Source organism: Mesocricetus auratus, unplaced genomic scaffold (genome assembly GCF_017639785.1).
Source record: "Mesocricetus auratus isolate SY011 unplaced genomic scaffold, BCM_Maur_2.0 Super-Scaffold_100045, whole genome shotgun sequence".
In the NCBI taxonomy this organism is placed as follows: domain Eukaryota; kingdom Metazoa; phylum Chordata; class Mammalia; order Rodentia; family Cricetidae; genus Mesocricetus; species Mesocricetus auratus.
This window is the reverse complement of record NW_024429222.1, coordinates 734,470-761,559: the sequence shown is the minus strand read 5'-3', so window position 1 is coordinate 761,559 and position 27,090 is coordinate 734,470. Positions and strand designations below refer to the sequence as shown.

General features: G+C 43.2%; 1 long non-coding RNA gene across 2 annotated transcripts in view; it reads left to right on the top strand.

Annotated features, from left to right (window-relative positions):
• LOC121135940 overlaps window positions 1-27,090 on the top strand; it is a 63,312-nt gene that overhangs the window by 24,426 nt on the left and 11,796 nt on the right. For both annotated transcript variants that reach the window (XR_005873055.1, XR_005873056.1), the window contains exons 3-5: window positions 12,490-12,583; window positions 20,760-20,867; window positions 21,888-22,021. This is a non-coding gene — a long non-coding RNA (uncharacterized LOC121135940). The remainder of the gene's footprint in view (window positions 1-12,489; window positions 12,584-20,759; window positions 20,868-21,887; window positions 22,022-27,090) is intronic.

The window sequence follows — 27,090 nt, the reverse complement described above, 5'->3', positions numbered from 1 at the left end:
AGTTAACTCCAACTGACAGCGACAGTTAACTCCAACTGACAGTGGATGTCAGCGCCATCTTCTAACGGCAATAGCGATAGCGAGGGCGGCTCCTCACATCTCCCCTATTCATTTATTTTTGAAGCAATAGGACACCCACAACTTTGGAGTGGAGATAGAGGTCAAATCCCCATGTGCAAATTCGGAACATGTACAAAGCTCCTCTCCAGGGTCTTATCCCCAGAGGAAGTCCTGACCAGTCCGATGTCTTTTTTCTGGGGGAAGGAGATCATGACATAGAACCTTCATGCAAGATGACTTATCTCCCAGGAGAAAGTCGTTATACCGCAGACCTCTCCTGTGCAGTGCTTAGCCTTGCAACTCCTTGGGCTGCTGAAGCCTACCCACTCTATCCCGTGCAATGAGACTAGCCTCGTGGGGTGCAAGAGCTGGGAGGCCAGCGACCTATTGCTTTAACATGGTTAACCAAATGTCAGGGGATGCTCCGTGTTCTAAGGCAGCAAGTGCTTGTGCCACCACCACTTTCTCCTTTTGTTTGGGCTCTGAGCGTACACACCATCCAAAGCATCAACACTATTCCACAGCAGAGAACTAGGCTAAATGATCCTACCCCCACCCATTCCTTAAAATAAGAAAATGCAGATGAAATCCAGGGGGAGAGGTCTTCCATCAGAGAAAGATCCAGATGCGTCGAATTCACTTGCAGGATCGCCATTCTCAACTCACGGAGTGTCTGCTCAAACTCAAAAGTCCAATTCTGTAATAAATGTTGAGACAGAGCTTTTGACAGGTTAGCTGCTCTTGTAAAATTCTCATATTGTACTAAGTGACACAAAGGCCAGGCAACTTTGTTCACATCCCAATTTGGCCATCTGCCACAATATATCCAATTGTTCCTGAACCAAATTAATCTGTTGGTTTACCAACATCAGGCCTCCTTGTATCTGAGAATTGGCAGTGGCCTGTTTATCTAGGACCATGGTCACAGTGGCCTATAGTTCATTAATGGTTTGAGTTGTCTGCACAGTGGCAGAAAGTGCAAGGGCCGAGGCGGTAACCGAAGCAGTAACCGCGGCGGTGGCTATCAGGCCCACAATAATAGCAGAGATCCCAAAAATCTCGCTTTTCCCTAAACAAACTCAAATTACTTGGCGCCTCAACAGGAGCTGGAATAAATCGAGGCATGCGCATTACCAAAGCAAAAGGGTGCTTAATAGCATCCCAGCATAATGCATAAAAACAATTCTAAGCAGAACAATTTATTTCTTTCTGATTCTTACCTAAGGTATCATTACTCACAACCCAAATAAAGGGCAGCTGAATAATTAGTTCTCTTAAAAGGGGTATACTTAACATTGGAGGAGGACCAATCAGATGATCCAGAGCTCTGTCCCTCACTCAGACTGTTGCCTAATGCCCCTTTCCAATCAAAAGTAATCTGTCCCTTCTCACTATCATAGGAGAAAGATCAGTACAGCTTCCATTAATTCAAAAGGATTAGCATTAGATCTTTCTGGATCCATATGAATAAAATTATCCTTTAATGAAGAAATCACAGTAAAGCACAAGCTTCCTACTAATGACAAGGTTCTCTCATCCTGAAAACTCTGTATCTGAGGATCTAAAGGCAAAAAGGCAAGCCCCAACTCTCTATTATTTGTGAAAAATCTAGGGAACACCTGGGCATTCTGCATCACTGGCATCGGTAGGGGGAAGGTAGACATGATGGCCCACCGTAACTCTCCCATCATACTAGGAACCATCATCCCGAGTAGGAGAGTCTTCATCACCCACTTGGCCTCCATCCTTCTTATTCTGGAGTTGTGAAGGAGCTCTTCGAGTGAGTCTTTCAGGGATCCACAGGGGGTTTTCTTCCTCCTGTGGAAAAACACACACAGCTCCCCTGGATCTTATAAGAATAGGATCCGGGCCTTTCCAGAGATCAGTCAAGACATCTTTCCATTTTACCATTTCTTTTGGCCTATCAGGCTCTAAACTGTGGCGATCAGCCGCAGTGTGGCCTTGGGCATCACAGTTCAAGAAATTAAGGGTAAAAAGTGCCATGGATACAGCAACTCTTGGTACCGAGGGTAGAACATCCTCAATACTCCCCTTTTGTTTAATCAGATATGATTTGAGTGTACGATGGGCACGTTCCACAATGCCCTGTCCTTGAGGGTTATAAGGTAGGCCAGTTAGATGGGTAACATCCATTTGCCGACAAAACTGTCGGAATTTTTGAGAGGTATATGCTGGTCCATTGTCTGTTTTTAAAATTCTGGGTTTTCCCTAAGCACTCCAGGCCTCAAGGCAATGTTGAATCACATATGAGGCCTTTTCCCCTGTTAGGGGTGTGGCAAACATTACGCCAGAACAGGTGTCAACAGAAACATGAACATATTGAAGCCTTCCAAAAGAGGGAATATGAGTAACATCCATCTGCCACATCTGCAATGGTCTAATGCCACGTGGGTTTATTCCCATGTGGGGAGTAGGTAAGAATTCGCAGCAATTCTGGCATTGAGTAACAATTTCCCTAGCCTCTTTCCTGGATAGAGCAAAACGACGGCGCAAGGTCTCAGCCGTCACATGAAAGCGCTTATGGAATTCTTTTGCTGCTTGTGCATGGGTAGACAAGGCAGCGGCCACCAGCTTTGTAGCCTTGTCCGCTAAGTCATTCCCTAAGGACATGGGACCTGGGAGTCCAGAATGTGCTCGGACATGGGTAATGAAAACAGGAAATCTCCTATTTAACAAGGCAGCTTGTATCTTCTGAAAGATGTTAGCAACTCTGCTGGAGGATCTTATTATTCCAGCTATCTCAAGGAGATTAACTGCATTAACCACATAAGAGGAATCTGATACAATATTGAGGGGTCCTGGAAAAGCCTCAAGAACCTCCAGTACTATCAGACATTCTACAACTTGAGGTGAAGTTTCATTATATTGTTTAGATATAACCCTATCCTTGACCACATAAGCTCCCATACCAGTTTTTGATCCATCAGTGTACACCACAGTCCCATCTGGGAGTGGGTCTTTAGCTGTCACTTGTGGAAACACTATAGCCTGGTTTAGGGCAAACTGTAAAATTGGATGCTTTGGAAAATGATTATCAATTTGTCCTGAAAAGGAAGTAACTAAAACTGCCCAATCACTAGATGTGGCTGCCAAGGTCTGAACTTGTGCAGCAGTATAAGGCACAATCAAGGAATCAGGATCCCTGCCAAAATGTGTAACAGCTGCTTTTATTCCGCGAAGCGCGAGCTGTGCAACAGCATCAGGGTACCAGTCAATAATCTTAGCAGGGGAAGCATTTGGATGAATCCAAAGTAATGGTCCATGTTGCCACAGGACTGCAGTTGGCAATTGAGCTGTCTTAAAAACACACAGATTAAAAGGTAGTGACTCCTCAATTCGTTGTAATTGTGCTTCCTGTAAGGCCTCTTCCACCATCTGTAAGGCTCGGTGGGCGGCAGGGGTAAATTTTCTGGGTGAGGAGATATGAGGCTCACCCTCCAGGAGATCGAAGAGGGGTTTTAGATCAGCAGATGGAATTTTTAAAAAGGGCCTCAACCAATTTATATCTCCCAGAAGTTTCTGAAAATCATTTAATGTTTGTAAGTGGTCTTTGCGAATTTCTATTTTCTGAGGAACTATATTTTTGGGAGTAATCTTTGAGCCCAAAAAGAGCCCTGTATCTGCAATTTGAACCTTTTCTGAGGCAATCTCTAATCCCCACTGTTTTAATTCAGCCACCAGCATGGGAAAAGCCTTTTGTAAAACATCTAACTCTTTGTGACAAATAAGAATATCGTCCATATAATGGATAACGATTAAAGATGTAAATTGCTTCCTAATTGGCTCCAAAGCCTCCTGCACATATAGCTGACATATTGTTGGGCTATTGGCCATGCCTTGCGGCAGTACCTTCCACTGAAATCTCTTGTCTGGTTCCATATGATTAAGAGAAGGGATAGTGAAGGCAAACCTTGGTCTATCCCGTGGGTAAAGTGGAATAGAGAAGAAACAATCCTTAATATCTATAATAATAAGCTTCCAATCTTGAGGAAGTGCAGAAAGCAAAGGAAGGCCTCTTTGAACAGGGCCAAAAAGATGCATCTGATTGTTAATGGCCCGCAGGTCGTGGAGTAATCTCCACTTCCCAGATTTCTTCTTAATAACAAAAATTGGTGTATTCCATGGGGAGGTAGAAGGCTCTAGATGCCCCAGCCGTTCCTGTTCTTGCACTAATCTTGTGACAGCCTCTAATTTTTCAGAGGATAGAGGCCATTGAGAGACCCATAACGGCTCCTCTGTTTTCCATGGTATGGGTCGTGAAGCCTCAACGGCCCCTAAATAAAACCCAGTCCTTTTCTACCCCGATTTCCGTGTTGTGTAATGGGTTTTATTCTGCCTTGTTCTTGCCTACCCAAGCCTCTACCATTTGTATACCCCATCTTTGCCATAATGGCTGATGCCTGGGGGGAGTATTCATTAGTTAGGGTCATGCCCATGGCTTGTAACACATCTCGTCCCCATAAATTTACAGGGAGTGGCAACACATAGGGGGTAAAACATCCCTGTTTGCCTTCAGCATCCCGCCAGGTTAAGGCTGAGGCACTGATGGCAGGAGAGGACTGGTATCCAAGACCTTGTAGAGAATGAGATGAAACAACAGTGGGCCAAGACTTCGGCCACCAATGGAGTGAAATAATGCTTTTGTCTGCTCCCGAATCCATTATCCCTTCAAATTCTTTTCCATTAATTAACAATTTTATTGTAGGTCTCTCATTTAGGGGTATAGCCAGATAGGCTGAATCACTTCCAGAAGATCCCATAGCCCTTTTTTGTAAAGTGTAGGTTTCTCCATCCCCGAGGGAGGGCAGCAACACCAGTTGTGCAATTCTATCTCCCTGCTTTATAGAAAATACACCCCGAGGGCTAGAACAGAGAACTTGAATCTCCTCTTTATGATATGGGTCAACAATCCCAGGATATATAATGAGTCCCTGTAAAGTTAAGGAGCCACGGCCCAGAATAAGCCCAATGGTGGCAGGGGGCAAAGGTCCAGGGGAATGGACTGGGACCGGTTGAACATTCATTTGGGGCATGAGTAAGAAGTCGGAGGCGGCACGCAAGTCCATTCCGGAGGTTCCTCGGAAACCTCTACTTCCTCTTGATTGCTTTTCTGAAATTGGTTCCCATATTTCTGAGGGCCCTGGGACCATGGGCCCCGTGACCCGTTTTTTGATTGGGGTACCTTGGATTCTTCAATAGGGGGCAGAAGCCTCCCTTTTACATCCCGGACTGACCTGCATTCGCTAGCCCTATGATAACCTTTACCACAACGATAGCAAAGCTTCGATTCTCTTGTTCTTTCAGGGGCTTGACAATCTTTCTTAAGGTGCCCCATTCTCCCACAATTAAAACAAGCTTTTCGATTAGATAAATCTCTATACCTGTGCGTTTGTAAAATGGCGGCAGCTAGTCCTGCATTGGTTAGGGGTCCCCCAGCTCCCTGCACACTCTGAGCCAATCTTGTAAACCTTTGCTTTTGCGAGGGGCGATAGCCGCTCGACATTCCTGGGTTGCTTGTTCATAGACAAGTTGCTCAATCAGGGGCATAGCTTGTTCTGAATCACCAAAGATGCGACTGGCGGCCTCTGTCATTCTGGCTACAAAGTCTGAAAATGGCTCTTGGGGTCCTTGGACAATCTTTGTAAGGTGTCCACTGGACTCTCCCTTTTTGTGAGGGCCTTCCATGCTTTAATAGCGGCGGCCGACACCTGACCATAGACGCCCCAGATGTAGTTGGTTTGATTAAGGGCATGTTGACCCTGACCTGTCAGCATTTCAAATGTCCACTGCCTCTGATTCTCATCTTCAGCCGTGGCATTAACTCTAGCTTGTGCCTGGGCTGCATCATACCAGAGCGCCTTCCATTCCATGTATTGTCCCATGTTGGGAAGCACTGCTTTCACTGTCGTTTGCCAGTCAGTGGGAGTCATGGCAAAATTAGCAAGCCTTTCCACCTGTAATGTGGTAAAGTTAGCATTGACCCCATAATTACGAACGGATTCGGCCAATTCTTTAATTTGATTGTAATCTACGGGGGTATGTACTCTTCCGCCTTCCACATTCTCGAATACTGGAAAAGCCATTTGTATTTTTCTCCGTTCCTCTAAAGGTAAAAAGGAGTCAGTACCAGTATTCAGCCGAAGCTCATATGGCGGAGGCGCTGAGGGGCGTGAGCCCGCCGGATTTATAGGCGGTGGCCTCACATTCATTTTTGTTTTCAGTGGCCGGTGTCTATCAGGGTGATATCTTTTTTCCTCATACCGTGCCACCTCCTCCTCTAGACCACCTTCTTCGCTAGAATCCAGAGTGTCAGAATCAGAATTATCTAGCTCCAAGGCTTCTAGCTCTACTGTAGGGTATAGACTAGATTCTGGCTTTTTCTTTTTCTTAGATTTGTTAAGGGGTGAATGATAACTCCCTTCTTTCTCTCCCCTTTCTTAACTTCCTGGGGAGGGCCTTTTTTCTTAGACATGTCTTTTCTTTTGCGAGCTCCCATTCTCTCACTCCGTTCAGTTTCTGACATGCTATCCTGAACTTCCTCTAAGGTTCCCTGACTTTCTATTATAGCAGGGTGACAGGCCTCATCCTCCAAGCAGTTTTTAACTAGCTTCCAAATGGCTTTGGTACCTAAGCAGAGATCTCCTTCTGCATGCTTCCTGTCTAGTTCTTTACCTAGCTTGTTCCATGAGGCCACAGTGAGGGACCCGGAACAAGCATACCATGGTGCCACTCTATCTACCTCCTTCACAAAATTTTGAAGTGTTCGTGGTGCAATTTTAAGATCTCTTTGTTTTAGCACAGTCTGTAAGGCTGTAACCACTGACTGTGACGACCCCATCGCGCTGACAGCTTATCTAAAAAACGCGCTCAACTCCGTTACCAGACTGACAGCACCAGACTGACAGCACCAGACTGACAGCACCAGATGGACAGCGCCAGATGGACAGCGCCAGATGGACAGCGCCAGATGGACAGCGCCAGACGGACAGCGCCAGACGGACAGCGCCGTTCTGTCAGCACCAGCCACGATGAAGGAGAAGGACAAACAGGACTAGCACCAAAGCCTCCACTGACCCGTCCCACGGTGATGACAAACTAAGGCCAAAGTCGAGAAAAGGGTTGTTCAGGATAAAGCATACCTCTCTGAACCTACGTCCCTGCAGTTCTGAATCCGCCCCGTTTTCCGAGGGGTCTCCCGCGGCGCCGGCGATGTTGAAGAGTTCCCGGGTTTCGGCACCAGATGTCCCGCGCTACCGTCTCGCCAGCAAGAACGACGCAGAACACTCGGATCCTTCTGCAGTAAAGCTTTAATGCATCTTGAGAGATAGATGATCAGCTTCTTAGAGGGAGACCCCAAGCTAAGAAACCCAGCCCCTTATATAAGCCTAGGAGCTCCGAGTGAGATGTGTAGAGCCGGGATTGGTGGTTTGCACATCACCCCAGATGACGTCACGGGAGAGGCACAGTTTAAACGGTTAACTCCAACTGACAGCGACAGTTAACTCCAACTGACAGCGACAGTTAACTCCAACTGACAGCGACAGTTAACTCCAACTGACAGCGACAGTTAACTCCAACTGACAGCGACAGTTAACTCCAACTGACAGCGACAGTTAACTCCAACTGACAGTGGATGTCAGCGCCATCTTCTAACGGCAATAGCGATAGCGAGGGCGGCTCCTCACACTATTAGGAACAGGTGTTCTGGAGGAGGCGGCCCAGTAGAATGAGTGTATCTTAAAAGGAGATTTTTAGCTTGGCTTACACAATACAGGATGGGTAGTCCAACCATGGCTGCCTCACCCTTGAGAGTCTGAAGGATCCGTAGAGAGCTTCTGGCCTTCAACATGTGTTGCACACCAGAAAATTCTTGCTTCTGATCACAGGGAAGAGATCCAGCAGCAGTAGAAATTCCTATTTATCTAGACTGCCAATGGAAAGTGCTGCCAACATCTATTGGCAGGGTCTATTCTTACTTCAGGTAACTTTATCAAGAGAGTTCCTCACAGGTATCCCCAGAAGCTTGCTTTGTAGTTAATTCCAGATCCAGCTAAGCTGGCAAGATTAACACCACAAGGGCATCATTTAAGGCAATAGAAGCTAAGAAGTGAGGCCTTTGGAGAAAACAGGTCAATAAGGATTTGTCCTGGGCCAGCATACCTTATTCTTAGTCCCTCCTTTGACAGAGATACTTCCTGTCTTGTTCCCCATGGTCCTGGATAGGCCTTGCATTTTAAATCAAGGCATACTGCTTTCCCTGTTTACTATTTTGTCATAGTCTCATCTCCATGAAATAGCAATGGCAGTCACAGATACAGTTTTTTCTCAAGGCAGCTGCTCCTGATCTGTTAAGGCTGGAGAGGAGAGGGAGACTGCACTATTAGTACTTGGTTATATGGCTGTACACTCAGTACAGAATATTAAGGCTGATATCCTTGGGAGGCCCGGCAGGAGCTAAGAACCACTTTCTCTTGCAGGCATAGTGGAATGTCATAGAAGAGCCCGTCTGTCTCACAATTCCTGTGGTGAGACAGTAACTACCCTCTTCTGGGTGACTCATAGTTAACCCTTCCTTGACTCTGTGCCCCTAGTGACACAAGCCCACCCTAAAGCCACCCTGCTGCGTCAGTGTCCCCACTGAGTAGACACAGAGCAGCCTCACTGTGGCATTTCCTTCCCATGAGCAATAGAGAACACCTGATTCCATAGGTGCTTCTTTTACTCCGGCATCTTTGGGCAGGAACCACCAAACTGTAGTTTCCAAGGTCTCTAATTCTCAAGGACAATGTCCTGATTTCTCTAAGACTCTCTTAAATTCTTCACCTCCAGTGTTTAATAGATCCTAAGTGTCTTCTTAGTAATCTACGTGTTCTTAAACCCTCGGATTCTCCTTCCCTCAGCCCCTGCTGTTTGGGCTGTGAGAGCCTGTGGGCTGAGCGTTTGCAGTGTGAGAGGCTAGTGAGATGGCTTCTGACTTGGGACCCCTTCCCAGCACCTACCTGCTGCAGTATATGGGATGCACCGTGTCCCCAGTGCTGGATGAATAGAGCTGATGAGTGAGTGATCCCTGGCCTGACATTGGAGTTTCAATCTATTGGTAATTCTCTGGCTGTCATTCCTCGGGGAAAGTTTGAATCAGGATATCACAATACTGCAGGTGCTTTTCAGAAGATGAAGAGTCACATCTTCATACGCACTTTATAACTTGAAAATACAGTACATTGAAAATGTGTCTGATGCATTTAACCTTTCAGACATTATTGTTTAGCATAGCCTGTCTTAAAGTGCCCAGAGCACTGATATAACCTCACAAATGGATACAATCATCTAGTATGAAGCCTATTTTAAAAGAAGAATGCCTCATGCAATTTATTAAACATTTGTGTTCCCCAAATGCTGTTAATATAGTATATTGTTGGGCATCAGCCACTGGCCCTCATAATGGCATGCGGTCTGGAATTAATTACCCAGCACCACAAGACAACCATGAATGACAAACCCATAACTCAGAAACAGAATTCAAAATCCAAAGCACTGCTTCTATGAAATCCATGTTACATTTTCTTCTTTAAGTCAAAAATATTTCAGTCACACTATTTTAAATTAGGCTCACATGAAATAAGACATGAATAACTGAGTACTTGTATGTTAGTTACTTCTCTGTTGCCATAATAAAACACCATGACTAGGACAACTTACAGAAGAAAGAGTTTATTGGGGCTTACAGTCCCAGAGGGCTAATAAGAGTTCATCACAGCAGGGAGGTGTGGCAGCAAGTGGCAGGCATGGCTGCTGGAGCGGGGTGTAAGAACCCCAATCTTGAACTGTAAACATGATGCTGAGATGAATCTTTAAACTCTCAATGCCCACATCCACCTCCAGTGACATAATTCCGCCAACGAGGCCACCACTCCTAAACCTCCTCTGGTTACATCACCAGCTGGGGACTGAGTGTTCAAATGCATGATACTATAGGGGTGATTTTGTTCAAGCCACCAAATTGTATAATACAATAAGGATTTTGTTACTATATGTGTTTATTGTGGTGTGTATCTATGTGGACTTGTGCCACAGAGCACGTGTGGAGGTCAGAGGACAACTCTGACCTCTCCTATTCTGTGAGCCCCTAGGATTGACTCAGGCCATCAGATTTAACAAGAAGTATCTTTATTCACTGAGCCATCTCACCTGCACATAATAATGATTTTTAAAGACTAGTTTCCAATAATAAGGCCAAGTGTGGTGATACATGCTTATAACCCCAGCACTGAGGAGCCCGAGGAGGGAGAATTATGGTGAGTTAGAAGTTGCTAGGCTACACAGCAAGTACCATACCTTCATGGGTGACAGTGCCCTGAACTTCCCATAGATATAGACACACAGTCTTGGAGCCAGAACGTTGGGTGTTAATTTGCCCTGGCCAGCAGGGCACGATGAAGGTTGAGCCCAGAGAAGCCTGAAATGAGGGGACAGGAGACACAAGAAATGGACAACACACCCACAGAGAAAACTAAGAATGCTAACTTTTATATTCTAATTAGATAAAAGTTTGAAGATTTTAATTATTCAGCATTGATAAAAATTAGTTCTGTGAACTTGCATTTGCTTCTTAAGAGCTTAGTTAGAATGTTTTTATTGTAGGTAAGATGAATTATAGTTATTTAAACACTGGATATTTTTATTGAGTATACTAGCAGCCAGTTATTCTTTTTGTAGAGCTGAGAAATAGCTTCTCTTGTACTTTCTGCACTGTGAAGAGGTTTAATAAGGCAGATGTTAGATTTAAAAGAACTTAAGATCCAGCCCAGGAAGACTGACAAGCCCCTGTATTCGGTTCACATTTTACACTTCCTTGCATTCACAGGGCCACACACAGGGCCCAGTACTCTGATGTCAACAATTCTTGACGAACTGAGGGGAAACAGGATGTGTGGAAGATTCAAAGCCTTAGAGATTAAGGCCAGTAAGGCAGCAGTTAAAGAACGTTGTAGGAATTGTGTCTTTCTAGCATTAGGGAAGAATTCTGTCTTATACTTACATTGCACTTTGGAGGTGAGAATGGTCATCAGATGAAGACTGGTATGTTGAATATGGCTGCCATTATTTTCTTTTAGAAAGGAAAATCTTTATTAATTGATTGTTTAAAAAAATTTGTGTGCCTTATATGTTGTTGGAGGAGGGGGAGGCAGAGTCATGCCAATGTGGAGGTCATATGGAGGTCAGGGTACAACTTGCAGGACTCGGTTCATTCCTTCCACCATATTTGGGTTGGCAAGCTTGGGAGCAAGCACCTGTCCCCAGACCTAGACATTGCATGTACCCCCTTTATCCTATTCTGAGGCTCCCAAGTCTTCCTTCAGGCAGAGGGAGAGGAAACTTCTCATCCTTTGTATTTCTTTTATTTTACTGTCAGAACATGAATCAGCTTTATTTGCTGTTTTGCTTGGGAAGGAGATGTGAAGGGCATCTTTAGGTGTGACTTGCACAGTCTAACCGTAGGCTTTTCACCCTCCTGTTCTTCCTCAGACTCCAGGCCTTCAATCTGCTTCCTAGTGTGGCAAGACTGTGGGCAATGACTGTCCCTCTGGGGATAGCTTTCTGCCTTTAAGTGTCATGCTGCTAAAAAAAAAACCTTTGAGCACTTACACTGTTTCTGAACCGTCTTACAGGTCTAAGCATAGAACTTTTGTTAAAGAAGATTACTAGACTTGCTGTCACAGAACTGAATCTGCTGAGTTTTTAAATGGAAAACTGAATTTTTTTATTTGAGTATATAACCTCATGGAAATAATTGTCACTTCAGAATTTCATGTGAGAAAGAGTCTTTAGTAAAGAAGCTAAGAATCACAAGACTAGGAAAAGTTAAAATAGGTTTCTCTAAGCTGTTCCAGTCTTTTACATGGCTGTGGACTTCTAAATGAAGAGAGGTGCATACACGTGAGTGGCTTACAACGTTATTAATTGTCGGCCTGCCATCCTTTCTCCTTGCTTCATTTAGTTACATCTCCCAGCATACCTGTTAGAATCATAGCTGCTAGCTGTATGTCCTTTTATTTTGTCTTAGGCAATCTGGTACGTTCTTAACTTCTTTGGAGTATAGGTGTGAAAATTGGGTTTTGGGGAGATCAAATAGTTCATTCTGGTGGCTAATTAAAAGAAATGCATGTTAGGAATTATTTGCCTTCTAATGAGAAGAGGAGTTTTCAGTCCCCTCCCGAAGATGCTAAGACATTTTCAAAAATACCCAGTTTTTGTGTGTGTGTGTGAATATGGATGTAGTTGCATTTGCATAGTTTAGATGAAACTGGAAGATGCTTTATTCCCTCCATCCCATATTTTGTGCCTCCTGCAACCTTACCTTGGTACTTGAACTTGAAAATCACATTAATGTGAGTTCTTCTTTTGCAGCGGCTCTAATTAGAGGAAATTGTAAAAACTGTGCATTTTTCTGGCTCCCTCGACTGGCTGATCAGCAGACTGGAAAGACTGGAAGTGTCCTCTGGTATGTTCCTAGTTTTCTCCTTGATGCAGATGATATTTCTTCCTGTTTACTTCCATTTCTTGTTCTTTAAGACACAGCAAGTTTGCACGTTCAGCATCATGTGTTTTCTTTTTAATTGTTTGAATATTTTTGTTCATCAAGTCATTGCCATTCCTGAATAGTGTTGATGCCGCAACAGAGCTCCTGAAAGGGGAGATGAGCCCACTCAAAAGCCTGGGGACATAGACTTAGGTCACCCTAAACTCCATGTCCCCACATAGCAGCAGTTTCACAAAGTTTGTATAGTAACAGAATAAACAAGTCATGAATCAGAGCACTTTCCGAATGCTTCAGTAGAAACACTGAGTAGAACAATTAACAACAGAGCAGGAAAGCTCGGCTGTAGGCTTGGAGCTATCTGATGGTGCTCAACCTTTTGGTCGGTGGAAGCAGTGGATTTGTTAGGGTAATACATTATGAGAGGTTTTATCTGTTAGTTACAGGCTGTTAAGTGAGACTCAGAGGTAGGTGAGAATGGCTGTTAAGGATGCTGAAGATAGCACAAGGTAAATCATAATTAAGCTCCAGTCCTGTACCATTCCATTCCACCACAATCACTGATGTCCCCATCAATTACTCAGCCTTGCAGAAGGGTCAGTGGGAAGTGTAGTTTTTTCCAGGGAATATGGGTTCACAGTAGATATCTAGCAAAACCTTGTCATTTACATTAATAAAATGTCTAATGATAAAGTCCTGAAATCCATTAAAGAACTAGGATTCTTCTTCCTCTTCAAACTGATCAATCCTGATATACTCAAACACACAAAATTTTTAGATGTTAGATTTCCTACTTTTCCCTTTGTTATCAAAATAATTTAAAGACACAAGAATATTTGGGTGAAATTGGGAAGTCAGGTTCCCTAATATAACACCATAGTGAATTTGAAGAGGTTTCATAAATCCTTGAAGACTGTCCACAAAACAGGATAATCGTTCCAGGCAGAAACTCTGAACCTCTCTTGCCTTTGACCAGTATCTCCCTGTCCGTCCTCCCTGCCCCCAGACTCTGACAACTGCTGTCTTCTTTGTTCAGTTGTTTTAGTTTCCATTATATGGGGAATCATCTGGGATGTAAGAGTTTAAATCCCACTGTCTGTGGGGGCAGTGCAAATTTTAACCATGACAATGTACATCTGTGCCTACTAGGTCAGAGTTCATTGAAAAGATGGCAGGTTGGCATGAGCAAGTACAAGGGGTCAAGGTGAAGTGTTTCCCATGCCTGGGCTTTTCTCTAGGTGATCTTGGCTCTTGTGGTATTTGTGGGGACGAGTCATCCAGAGAAAGGCAGCCCACTCATTAGCCAGGGGCTTGGTGGGCTTCTGTTGGGTATCATCCTTTGTGTGCTCTGCACCCCACAGTTTTACAGTGTTGAGCATGTTCTTATGGGAAGCCTGGCAACTCCCCTCAGTGCAGAATCAGTGCAGGGATACTTAGGGGGCTTCAGATGCCAGAGCTTTGAATCACAGTGTTCAATTTCTGGATACAGGTGGTTTAAATACCCTACAGTTGTCATAGTTGTTGATTTCTTGGAATTTTGAAGTTCTTTGTATTCTAAAGACGTTACTTCCACTACTTGGGCAAGAGTGTCTAAGCCTCTGGTGTCCTATGAAACCTTCCTCCTTGATGCACAGTTAGATGTGATGTGTTGAGTTTAAAAGAAACTAGCTTCTTGGCTTGATTTTTTAAGATCCACTATTGCTGGTGGAGAAATCACAGTTACTTGAGTGACACCAACTCAGATGGCTTATACGACACAGAGAAAGAGGCTATTTCATTGGAGACAGTGGTTCTAGTTTTAAAAACATCTGGTGGTGGGTGCATGTGTATGCATGGTGTGTGTGTGTGCGAATGCATGTGTGTGTACACATGCACAGACACATAAGAGTGTGCACGTGAAGGTCAGTGGATGGCTTTGGGCATTAGTCTTCACCTTATTTCTTATTGGAAGGCTTCCTGGCCTAAGAAATTCCAGGGATCTCTTGTTTCTGCTTCCATTCCCACAATAGGAGCCCTGGGATTACAGATTCATATTACTGCCTCTGGCTTTCACATGGATTCTGGGGGTCCAAATATCTGTTCTTATGCTTACACAGAAAATGGTTTTTCTGTGGAGCCCCATTTTAACTTTTGATTTAAATCTTTTTTGATAGCCACTGACATCAGCAAGTCTTTATACCCTAATAGTTCTAATATTCCATGTTATAGTCAGCCATGTTGCCTATCCTGACAATCTAGGTGGTCAGGACGTGTAAACCATGCTTTGTATTGTGATTGGTTATGAATGCAGGAAAATATAGAGTTTACTTCAAGTGCTTGGAGTAGAGTATTAGTAAGGAGAAGGCCCTAATTTAGTTGTCAGGTGTCAGAATTTAAAAATTCTGTCCTTGTTAAAAAGGAAACCTTCCTGAGCCACATCAGGAGGGAGTGGTATTCCACATACTTTCTTTCTCTACAAAGCATTAAGTTGCAACTAGGAAGGAAGAGACGGAGAAAGAATGGAGCCTTTGTTTGGAGGCATCTTACATTTTATCAACAAGATGATATGTAGCAAACGAGGGGGGGGGGGAGGGGATCCCTAAGACAAACTCCAAATGAAACTCAACCTGTTTTAATGGGTGAAAAAAAGAAGTAAGATTGTTCAAAGATACTGGTTTCCTGACGTTTTTATCTTCTTCAGAGTGCTTTTCTTAAAGCAGGTGGAGAAGGGGGGGATGGCAAATTACATCTCTAGAAAATGGCTCTTACAATGAAAGAGCTCTTCAGCTATTTCAGAGTCAGGCATAAACGGTGCCCTCCTTTATGCCATGCAGTTGAGTGACTTTATAGTTGTTTTCCATGGTTACTTGAAGACCATTGTGCACTTCTAGCTGTAGTACAGTATTGAGGGTATGGGACAGCAAGGCTTGCAGGATTCTGGCTTACAGATACGGATGTTTCCTGGTTGGCTTAAGCATGGGTTGTATGCCCCAGATTATACAATGTTTGGCAGGTCTGTGGCTTCTAGAATGCGCATTGTTAATCATTAGGGCTGCAAGTCCTCAAATGGACAGGAGTTCCCTATGTAGAGTTCGAGGACTACTTGCACTGTGCCTGTGTGTGCCTCAGTGGTGCCTTTCATTATGTTTTGGTGGTTCTTTTTTTTCTAGACATGCTTAGAAAGGAAACCGGTTTCTTTGGTACATGTTAAGGGACATTGAGATGACATTGGCAAATGTGCTGTCTGTAACCCACTTTATGGTTCTTGGGGTAACAGACACCCAATCACATGACCTGGAAATCTGCCCTGTTAAGTGTTAGCTTCTCTTCAGTTTCTATTAAGGAAGGCCCCAAAGGTGTGCTTGTCTATTCAAGCATTAATGTGAGACTGAGCCACTGAGCACTATGGGTAATGTAGCAGGGATATCATTCAGATCTCCTAGTGTGGCAGGAACCACTGGGCATGGCCAATGCATTCATGAACTCACAGTAGCTGTGTTTTCTGCACAAGACCTGCACAAGATTAATGCAGTCAAAATTCTGGCACAGAAGGGGAAGGTGCTATCTGGGCCCCATTGCTTATCAAAGGAGTTATTGACAGTTGACAGAAATGATTGTCCCTCCCCCAGCAACTCCTTCCTTCCAACCTTACATTACGTGTGGCCACTGGTGGACTCCCCGCGTTCCTACAGATGGCCCCACACCTACTGCCACCCGTGTCTGTACACAAATGGGTAGACGTGAAGTTGGGAGGGGATGGGGATGGAATGATTGTGGTGAACTAGAGAGGAAATGGGGATGGATATGATAATATATGAAATTGTCATGACCAAGAACTTGATCTATCATAGGCAATTGTGGGACTGTATTTTACATACATCTCAAGATTCAGAGAACAGTGAGAAGCAATGAATATCACAATGCAGGGAGTCCCCTGGGTCCTATTTTTGTCACCAATAAGACACTACAGATGGAAAGTTAGATGGCTGACTTCATTCTGGGTCACAGCCAGAATGCAGTGTTTTGCATACTTTACTCAATGTCTACTAGAAGGCATTGTACCTTTTCATCTGTGACATTCTGTCAGTATTTCATGTGAAAAGTCATTTAGAACATAGAATAAAATAGCCTATAGGCTGGCAACATGGCTAGGCAGGTAGAAGTACTTAACACTAAGCCTGATGACCCGAGTTACACCCCTGGGATGAGAAAACCAACTCCCAAAGTTTTCCTCTGACTTTTACAACACTGTGATGCTGTGATGCACATGCCCACTCATATACACAGTAAATAAATACATAAATGAGTAAATAAATAAGTATAGTAGGTATTAAAATAAGTCAAATTACTTTTGGAATATGTATGTAAGGTATATATATGTATGAAGCATAAAGGAATTCTGTGTGCAGCCTTGAACTCTGTCCCTAAAATATCTCTTTATGTATATGCCAATCTAAAGCAACAGTGAAGAAATCTCCCAACATCATGTTCCAGGCAAAGGAAGCTCATCTGTTTTACTGAGTTTCTGCCATCCTAGCATCAGATTTCAATTCAAAGATGGAGAAGGAAAGGCAAAGCCCTTACAGGTCACTTGCTTGAGGTCAAGGAAAAGCAGAGGAAGATTGAATCTGTGTCAACACTCTGAGCTCTGGAGTAATGTCATCTTTGCTCCTCATTTTGCTAAGATCAAAGAGCTTACAGAGACTAGCCCACTGAATGGACTCAGTAATAAACTGATGAATGTAAAACAAAATAAAAAACAAACCAACAACCATAGTACCAAAAGTGGCATGGGGACATCTAGTGTTTTTATGTTTCAAGTTGACACTGTTCTTTGAGACAGTCTCATGTAAACTGAGCAAGCCTTTAACTCACTGTGTAGTGTAGGATGACCTTGAACTTCTGATCCTACAGTCTCCAATTCCCTAGTGCTGGATTACATGCATGTGCCACCACACCAGGTTTTAAGTAGTGCTGGGGATCAGACCTCCAGGGCTTCATGCCTGCTTAGCAAGCACCCTACCAACTAACTGAGCCTCGTCTCCAGCCTCTATAATCTCTTTGAGACAATGTATCCTAATAAAAATTTGAATAGTATCAACTTTCTGATATGATCATGTGGTCTTAAAATCATGTACTGTTTTGAAACTGGCATTACATTTTCCTGATTGTCCTTTGGCAACTGTAGTTTCTCTGTCCTTCATAAATAGTGGCTCCTCAGACTGAAGGGAGCAGCCATCAGAATCCTAATTAGGCTGAACTGTCCGTTATAGTTACATTGCCCCATGTTTGCAATTTCTCTCAGTTTACCCTGGGAATCTTCAGACTCACACCCACCTTCCAACCCCGAACCTCAGTCTCTTCTTGGCTTATCTATTTTGCGGATGTTTCTCCCAGTGTGTGTTTTGTTACCTTATGTATGCAAAAGAAAATTATGCATTGGCTCCAGTTTCCATCTCTGTCCTGATTTTGCCAATTTGTGTCCTATTTTCAAATTTAACCTTTGTCAACTTTTCCCCCTTCTCAATATCATGTGAGCTTGAGAAATAATGAGCTTATTTTCCTCTTTAGCCTAAAAAACATACTGAAAAATTCAAAGTATATGTAATTATGTATGTTTTCTCAGTTAGGCTTGAAGCCACAGCTCTTGCAGTCATGATTTTTAAACTTTATGCATTCGAATACTAATGTGACATACATTTTTTTCTTTCTCCAGTTGGGTAAGGTATAGAAACACTATTTAGGATAACTTCCATTTGCTTTTATGACTTATCCCTTGTTAACAAAAAGAAAGAAAATTCCATGCTGTTTAATTTATCTTATACTGAAACTACAATCATTTATTTTAATATTTGTGTATATATGGTATGTTCATGTGTGTATATATATATATATGTGTGTGTGAGAGAGAGAGAGAGAGAGAGAGAGAGAGAGAGAGAGAGAGAGAGAGAGACCGCAAATGTATACATGTATGTGGAGATCACAGGACAATCTCATATTGGTCCTTGCTCCCTACCGTTTTTGAGATAGTCTTCCTATTGTTCACCACTGTGTACACAGTATAGCTGACCCATGAGCTTCTAATGATTCTCCTGTTGTTGCCTCCATCTTGCTGCCAGTGGTTTATTCTCACATTATCATTCTTCGGTGTTGCAGTATACTCTGTTCACATCCAGATCTAGCCATATTCCTTTTCTGATGCATTCAGTTTTGAGCATGCTGTGAGCTTTGTGAGTGATTATCTGCTAAGAGGACCTGTTCTCAGTATTCTATTGCTTGGTGGTTTTTCTTTTTCTGCATACAGCAGAGGCTGGCTAACTTTCTGTAGAAGGGTAATGCCTCAATATGGGTGAGTGACGCAAAATGCCACGAGTCCCAGAAATGTGTTGCTGTTCTTAAACCTAGTGGCGTCTGGACAAGGCCTTTTGGGTTTGGTGTGTGGGTCTCCTCTCACATTGACAGTTTATCCTCTCCTGGGTGTCAGGGACAAGCATGTTCCTGTCGCCTTCCTCCTCTGTAAAGGCATAAAGAATCAGCCCTCATGACCTCTCGTTATAGCATCCAGATAATAGTCTAGAGCCTGTGTGCCTGAAGGTCTCTTGTACAGTCCCTCAGTTCAGATTTGTAGTGGGAAGTAACCACTGTAAGTAAATGTATGTATTAGGGCAGCACAATAAACTATATTAATAAAACGAGGCATCTATGTGTCTGTAGCAATAAATAATGGAGAGAAAAAAGTCAGGATAGCATAGGAAACCTACTAGAAGTACTTTCCCATCACTGGCATCATATTTTATTGCTGCATTTTAGATGATGGTGACAGCAGAGGACAGATTTGGTACCCTGATGTCAGCATTTCTCCCTTGATTCTTGACTTCTTGAATTTCTGTTTTCTTTGACTTTTTTCTCCCATTATTGTCAGGCTATTGGACAACAGCTAAATTAGCCCCAGATTTTGAGGTCCTATAGAAATGAAATAGATGTGGCATCCATTGCCCTTGTCTGTAGAGGACAAGGATCTGGGTCAGGCGTAGGTCCTGAGAACTTGAGAGAATGATGCCTGCATCCTCTTTTGTGAGCCTAACAAGCGTCTTTTCTAAGAAAGTGAACTCCATTTGACACATAAGGACTTCACTACAGAGTTTTAGAAGCTTCTTACCAATTCTGTGCAGTTCTTAGAGACTCTGAGAGCGAGCCAGTGCTCTGCAGGTTGTGTCTCCTGATGAGCAATATTGGGTATATAGTTTATTTCTTTATTAATAATTGCTGAAATTGCATGTGTTTGTGTTTGTATGTGTGCACATGGGTATGTGTGGTCAAACATGTCACCATGCACTTGTGGAGGGCAGAGGACAACTTGAGACTTCTTCTGCCATGTGTAGCCTGGGGATCATAATCAGGCCAAATAGCTTGGCAGCAAGAACCTTTATCAACCTGAGCCATTTTGCTGGCCCAATGATGGGTCAATAGAAAAAAAGGAACATGGTTTACAGTTAGCTTTTCAAGTATACACTAATCATTCTGATAATGAAACCCATTTTGTCTTTGTTCTTTTATAAGCCTTAAGAAGAAAAGGCATGTACTTTTGTGGTGGTTATAATTTATATTTTTCATTTCTGTACTGTTCTGTTTATTTCTTTTGATTTTTAAATGAAATGTTTTTTTTTTCTGGGGATCCAATTCAGGTTGTCAGGCTTGGCTGCAAGTGCCTTTACCCACCTGTCTCTCTTGCTGACTAGGGTTATGTTTCTGATGCCAGAAAGCTTCAGAATCTGCCCCAAGCTACTTTCCGTCCATGCTTGTTTCACATACTGCACCCTGGTGTGCCTGCTGCTCAAGCCTGACTGATGTTCTGCCCCCTCCTCTCTGAATATCTGGGGGATACATTTGCTGAGTCCCCCAAGCCTGCCACACTGCTCTATTGTACTCCCGAGGTACAGTCACCTTCCTCAGCTAAGCTCCACACCTCTCTCCACTGAGATCTGTTGCCTTTGGATGTCTGTCTGTCCTGACAAATGCCACCTGTTGCCTCGCACAGTGCCAAACACATTGAGCACAAAGTAATTACATGTGAAATAGAGCAAGTGAAGTTGAATGAACTAAAACAAAAGGAACTAGTTCCCAAAGCTTCCAACTCCTTTTCCCTTTTCCTTGTCTGGAGGTCCTCCACTGTGTGTTAGTGGAAATCCCAGAAGCTCTGAATATCATCAAGGAAGGGCATATCAAATCCATCATCTCACTTTTAGACAAGCATGGAAGAAATCACAAGGTAAGTGAGCTGCTTGATTTCCATAGGGGAATTCTAAAACCATTACATAGTGAAGAGTGGGCTATATATTGCAAAAGGCTAGAAGAAAGGATTTTAAATGCTTTTTTCCATAATGAAATGATAGGAAATTTGAGCCATGGGCATGTGATTGCCTAGTGAAAATATACACCTGTGAGAAAAATGGAATAAATGTCCAACAAGCTAAAAAGGAGTAAAACATTGAGAGATCAAAATATCTAACATGTTATAAAATGATTTAAAACAGACAACATATGCATGCATCGAAGCATACCTGAAAGCCTAGATATCAGTATGGTTTCGTTTTCATGTATCAGTCAAAAATAAACTAATAAATTGAGATATATGCCAACATAAGATAATTTCAAGATGTTGAAGTTTTCGTGACTGTTTTTCATCCTTAGTTACCATGGAGTAAGATTGTTTCTTATATAGTCATCGTAACTGAGAGAGTACAAACAGTTCTTGCTCTGTATGTGAAAGAAAGGTGTAGAGCCACTGGGACACACACTGTCATGTTAAAATGACCAAGCTGAGGCTGTGGGTGAGGCATGGTTAAGGGCTCGTGAGAGCATGAGACCCAGAGTTCAGATCCCCCTCATCCGCATGCATGCTGGGAAATTGAGACACTTCCTGTAATCCCAGTGCTTGAGAGGCAGAAATAGGAGACCCCCCCCCCTTAGGCAAGCTGGTTCTAGAGTAGTCAAATTGGTAAGCTCTGGGTTCAAGTGAGAGTTCCTGCCTCAATATGTGTGGGGAGAATGATTCAGGAAGATGCCCAACATCAGCCTTTCACATGCACATACACACATGCATGTCCACACATATTTGAACATGCATGCACACCACACATACACATGTACATCATGGGGGAGGGAGACAGAGGGAGAGAAAGGGAGAAAGAGGAGAAATGATGGGATCAATCACAGCTGGGGTTGTGTTTGCCTTGTGGAAAGTGCTGTTGATGAATTCAGAGTCTGTTAAAGTGCTGACTCTCCCCAGGTCCTGGATGTGTTGTGTTCTCTCTGTGCTTGCCATGGGGTTGCTCTCCGTTCTAACCAGCATCTCATCTGTGACAATCTCGTGCCAGGACGAGATCTCTTACTGCAGACCCGTCTTGTGAATCATGTCAGCAGGTAATTTCCCACAGACATTGTTGTCTCTTGACACCACAGCAAGTTGTCTCTCTAGGGAAGCCAGAAGGAGGTCTGTTTGTTTTACTAAGGGTTTGTGTATGTCCTTCCCCCCCACTGAACACTTACTGTTGTCTACCAAGTAGAAAGGTTAGTAAAATAACAATAGGTGAACTGAGCAAAGCAAGAACTTACTGCAAACATATTTGTAAGAGTTTCTGTTCACTTTTCATGTGTAGAGAAGTTGTCACTGGCATCTTCAGAAGCAGGCTGTAGCTGCATTAATTAATATACAGATTAAGCTGTAGGTAGTTTGTAGGAAGTCACACTGTTCTTATGTGCCCACTACTGGTGATAAAAATCATAGGGTACTCCAAGCCTAACACATTTCAAACTAAATAGCTAATGAAATGACATTTTCTATTGGATCAGCCTTTTAGGGAATCTGACAGTGATGAGTGTCACCTACAAGCTACCTAGTGCTATGATTTGTCTATGGCCTGTGCTGTTTGTATTTTGTGAGGTTTCTTTTGGTACTGCTTTTCTCTTGCTTTTGTAGATGATGACGGTGGGACTGGGGTGATGCTTGGGTCTGTCTGCAGAAGCTGAGCTAGTGAATAATATACCCTGTTGTCTTTTTTTTTTAAATCCCTCTAGATTAAAAAGAAATCAGTACCAGAAAAGCATGCCAATACAATGCTCTGTGTGGTAGAGTAAATGGGCTTCCATAAGCTTCTGTCACTGTATTCTTCTATAGACAGAAGTGGTGTGAGATCTGCAGCTTTTAAAAGATTTGTTTATTTTCACTTTGAGTTTGAGTGCATGGTATATACTACATACATTCCCGGAGGATAGAGGAGGGCATCAGATCCTCTGGAGTTGAAGTTATAGGCAGTTGTGAGCCACCTTGTGGGTTCTAGGATTTGAACCAGGGTCCTCTGCAAGAGCAACCAGTGCTCTTAACCTCTGAACCACCTCTCCAGGCTCCCTGAGTTGTGTTGTTTAAACAGGAGATAAGGCTGATGTTAATGAGTGGTACTTCTGCTATCTCCACTTGTTCAGGGATCACCAGATATGTAAGCCCACTCTTAAAATGGGCTTAAATGAAACTTGCCAAAACGTTTTCTTTCCAAAGGAAGTAAGTAGTCAACAGACAGCAACAATCCTCATTAGTCATGTGCAACTGTTGATCATATCATAGTCCATGTGACATGGCACTTACATGAGGAAGATTCACATGTCCTGGCTTAATAACAGCTCCATTTATTATGTGATCCTGTTGTATCAAGTATCTCATTTTATAAACTACATTTGATTAATGATATGAAAATTTCAAAAGATCAGTTAAAAAAAAAGTCCTATTAGACTCTGGATTGGCTTGGTCAAGTAAACCCAACATCAGGTGCTGCACAATCAAGGTGAGTTGAGGATGCTGTCTTCCTGGGTTATCACCTCAGTGAACTGGGGGTGCTGTCGGCGTGGGTTATCACCTCAGTGAACTGGGGGTGCTGTCGGCGTGGGCAGCACCTCAGTGAACTGGGGGTGCTGTCGGCCTGGGTTATCACCTCAGTGAACTGGGGGTGCTGTCGGCCTGGGTTATCACCTCAGTGAACTGGGGGTGCTGTCTGCCTGGGTTATCACCTCAGTGAACTGGGGGTGCTGTTGGCCTGGGTAGCACCTCACTGATGGGTTTTATAATTCTGTGATATTGTTAAAATGTAGGCTTGGCTGCTGAATCAGCTACTTTCCTTGTTGTCATGACAAAGTAGCTGGCAAAGGCTATGTGGGAAGGAAGCATTTACTCTGGCTTGTAGTTTGTGGGCGCAGGAGGGACAAGGCATGGCAACAGGCACAGAAATGGAGGGGCACTTTGCATGGGCAGCCAGGAACAGAGAGATGGATGTGGTTGCTTAGCTTGCTTTTTCTCATCTCTATTTAGTTCAGAACCCTAGCGCATTGGGATGTTAATGCCCACCGCAGTGAGCTCAACCTAGAAACATGGTCACAGATGTGCCCAGATGTTGGTCTCCTAAATGATTCTAGAGCCTGTCAAATTAATGCCGTGTACATTGTAGAGAATAATCAGGAACAGTATTTAGAATGATGATTAAAGAAGCCATTGGAAGTTTTCTCTGTCTTTTTCTGTCTAAAAGCATGAGGCCTAATATTTTCCTGGGTGTCAGTGAAGGGTCTGCGTAGTATAAGAAGTGGTACTACGAACTCATGGTGGACCATACTGAACCTTTTGTGACAGCAGAAGCTACTCACTTAGAGTGGGCTGGGCTTCCACCGAAGGACATTCACCCCTGCCTGGGTATGGGGAAGAGTGGGGTGGCAATGGCGTTGGTGATGACCTCTTCTCCTGTGGGTTTGATGGCCTTCTCCTCTGGTTAGGTAGGCACTGTCCCTTTTCCTTAAACAATTTCCACGTGGAAGTCTTGTGCCCTGTCTTTCTTTTCTGCAATCTGAGAACATTTGTTGTTCAGACCTTCACCACTCAGTGACTACAAAAGTTTAACAAAAAGCAGATTTTTCACGACAGAAAAAGAAAACAATTGAGCACATTTCCAAAGGGCTGTGAAACTTACAAATGTGTGTTTAAAAATAACATTCTAGTGCATGAACAGACTGCAAGAATCTCAGATGTTTTTGAATCTCTTTAATTGGTTTGTGAAAAGATATAATGTTCCTCATAAAAACCATACAATCCAATGACTAGTTTAGATCCTGGTGAGATAGTGTAAAAACCAGTCAAACAGAAGTTCCGGGACTAGTCCAATCATGGCATGGCTTGACAGGTGTGGAAATTTAACATTGCACATATATATGCTCAAGATACCAGCTGCTAATTCTCAGTACTGATCTGAATACTTATTACAAATGATGTATTCTTAAAAATTGTATTTCCTTCTCTAGATCACAAGTAGGTATTCTGTGGTTTACTTCAAAGTTCAGTTCTCCTATAATAATAGTGTTATTTTGCATAATATTATTGTTTTCAGGTGCTGATAATCACTTGGATGTTGCAGGCATGTGAAGCTACTTTTATATGACATTTCTTGGGTGACCTTGGCATGTCTTACACTTAGTGTTTGGAAGACACAGAAAGTTGCCTTAAGTCATAAAAGCTGGACTTTGTCTCTTGGTTGTGAGTGATGTTCATTTATTAGTTTAGAGGCCTAATTCTGGGGAAAATGCCTAAAAATTGAAGTGAATTAAACCCAAGAGTTGATGGTAATGAGATTAATGAACTCAAAACACCTGCAGAGTTACATCTACAGAATAATAGTTATTAGACCTCTTTCATCCTGTACCAGTAGTTCACATGTCATGAGGGAGGTAAGTTTTAGATAGCTCATCTAGCTCTTGAAGTTTGAGGCCAGAGGCTTCAAAATAGCTTATATTGTCCCCCTCCAAGTGCATGAGCAAGTCAGATCAGAGCCATAATGCCTTTCTTGTTCCCATGTTAATTTTCTGTGGTCCCAAGGACAGGAAAAGTGCGCTTAGCCAAATGTTGGACTAAGTTCTGTCTTATGGCATATTTGATCTATAATGCCCTGAACTCCATTACCCTCACTTCTGAGAGTTGATTCATGGGAAATGGGTCCTCCATTGGATGAACGAGCCATGTTAGAGTGTTTCCCTTGTAGGCACTGGTTGGGGGAAAGTTTTCCTCAGATAACAAAGCCTAGAGTTGTTTTATTGGGCACTTCACTTGATCTTACCTTACCTTGCAACTTTTCCTTTTGACACATTAGAAGAGTTCATGCTGCTGCAACTAAAACCTATGCTTTATGCCTTTATGAGAAAGTGCTAAAGAGAAAAATAAGGGCAGATATAAGTGTGTACAGATGTGCCATAGGAAAGATGGCAGGTCACAGAATTCCTGGAGAAAAGTATTCTGAAACTCTGTTGTCAAGAGAACTTACTTTCCAACTGTAAAGTCTTAGTGTCAGGTAGGTATGTGTGTGTGCGTGTGCGTGTGCGTGTGTGAGTGAGTGATAGAGAGGGGGGGAAACGTGTGTGTGTGTGTGTGTGTGTGTGTGTATGTGTGTGAGTGATAGAGGTGGGGGGGGGAGAAGTCAGTGGACCGCCTCTGGTATCAGTATGTGCCTTCTACCCAATTTAAGACAAGATTTCATTACCACAGTGGAATGACAGACATACCTGCTACTGTTTGTCTGTCTTTTATAAATGGGTTCTGGGGTCTGAACTTTTGTCCTCACGAATGTGCCAGAAGCTCAGCTCGGCCATCCTGGCCCCGCTCCCAGATCTCTACCCATTTAGGACCATGTGTGGAGGAGGCTTTTGGGACTGGGATCGGGATGGAGACTGTGGAGGATTTGGAGCAAGAGGTGGTAGTGGCCTTCCCCCAAAAACGTTTGGTGATCCCGGGGAGCGGTTATGAAAAAAAGAAGTGGGATTTGAGTGATCTCCCCAAGTTTGAGAAGAGTTTTTATGTGGAACATCCAGAAGTAGCAAGATTGGCTCCGTATGAGGTTGATGAGCTGCAGCAAAAGAAAGAGATTGCAGTGAGAGGGAGAGATGTTTGTCCAAAACCTGTCTTTGCCTTCCATCATGCTAATTTCTCACAGTACGTAATGGATGTACTGATGGATCAGCATTTTACAGGGCCAACCAATTGGTTTCCATTCATATGATCACTTGTGTTGTATATATGTATACATGCATATATATATATCACATATATATTCGTATAACATTTATCAGGAAAACTTTCTGAGAAACGCAGTTCCATAGCATCTTTGTGATACAAACATCATAAAATGTACCTCCCCCAAACAAGACATCTGTGGCCTCTCTAGAGGCTGTGCTCTTTGAGAACTGTGATCATATAGGAGCTCCATCACTAGTTGACACTGTTAGGTAGCTCACATGCAGGTTAAACATTGCTATTTTTATATATGTTTCTAAAAACCCACTTCCTACTGATACTGCTACTGGTGACATCAGCAGTTTTGCAAATGCTTGCCCAGCTTCAGAGAAGGTGTTGGCTCTGAGGGATACCTGTATGTCCCTGTTACAGGTGTAAGGCAGTGAGCTCTTCCCCA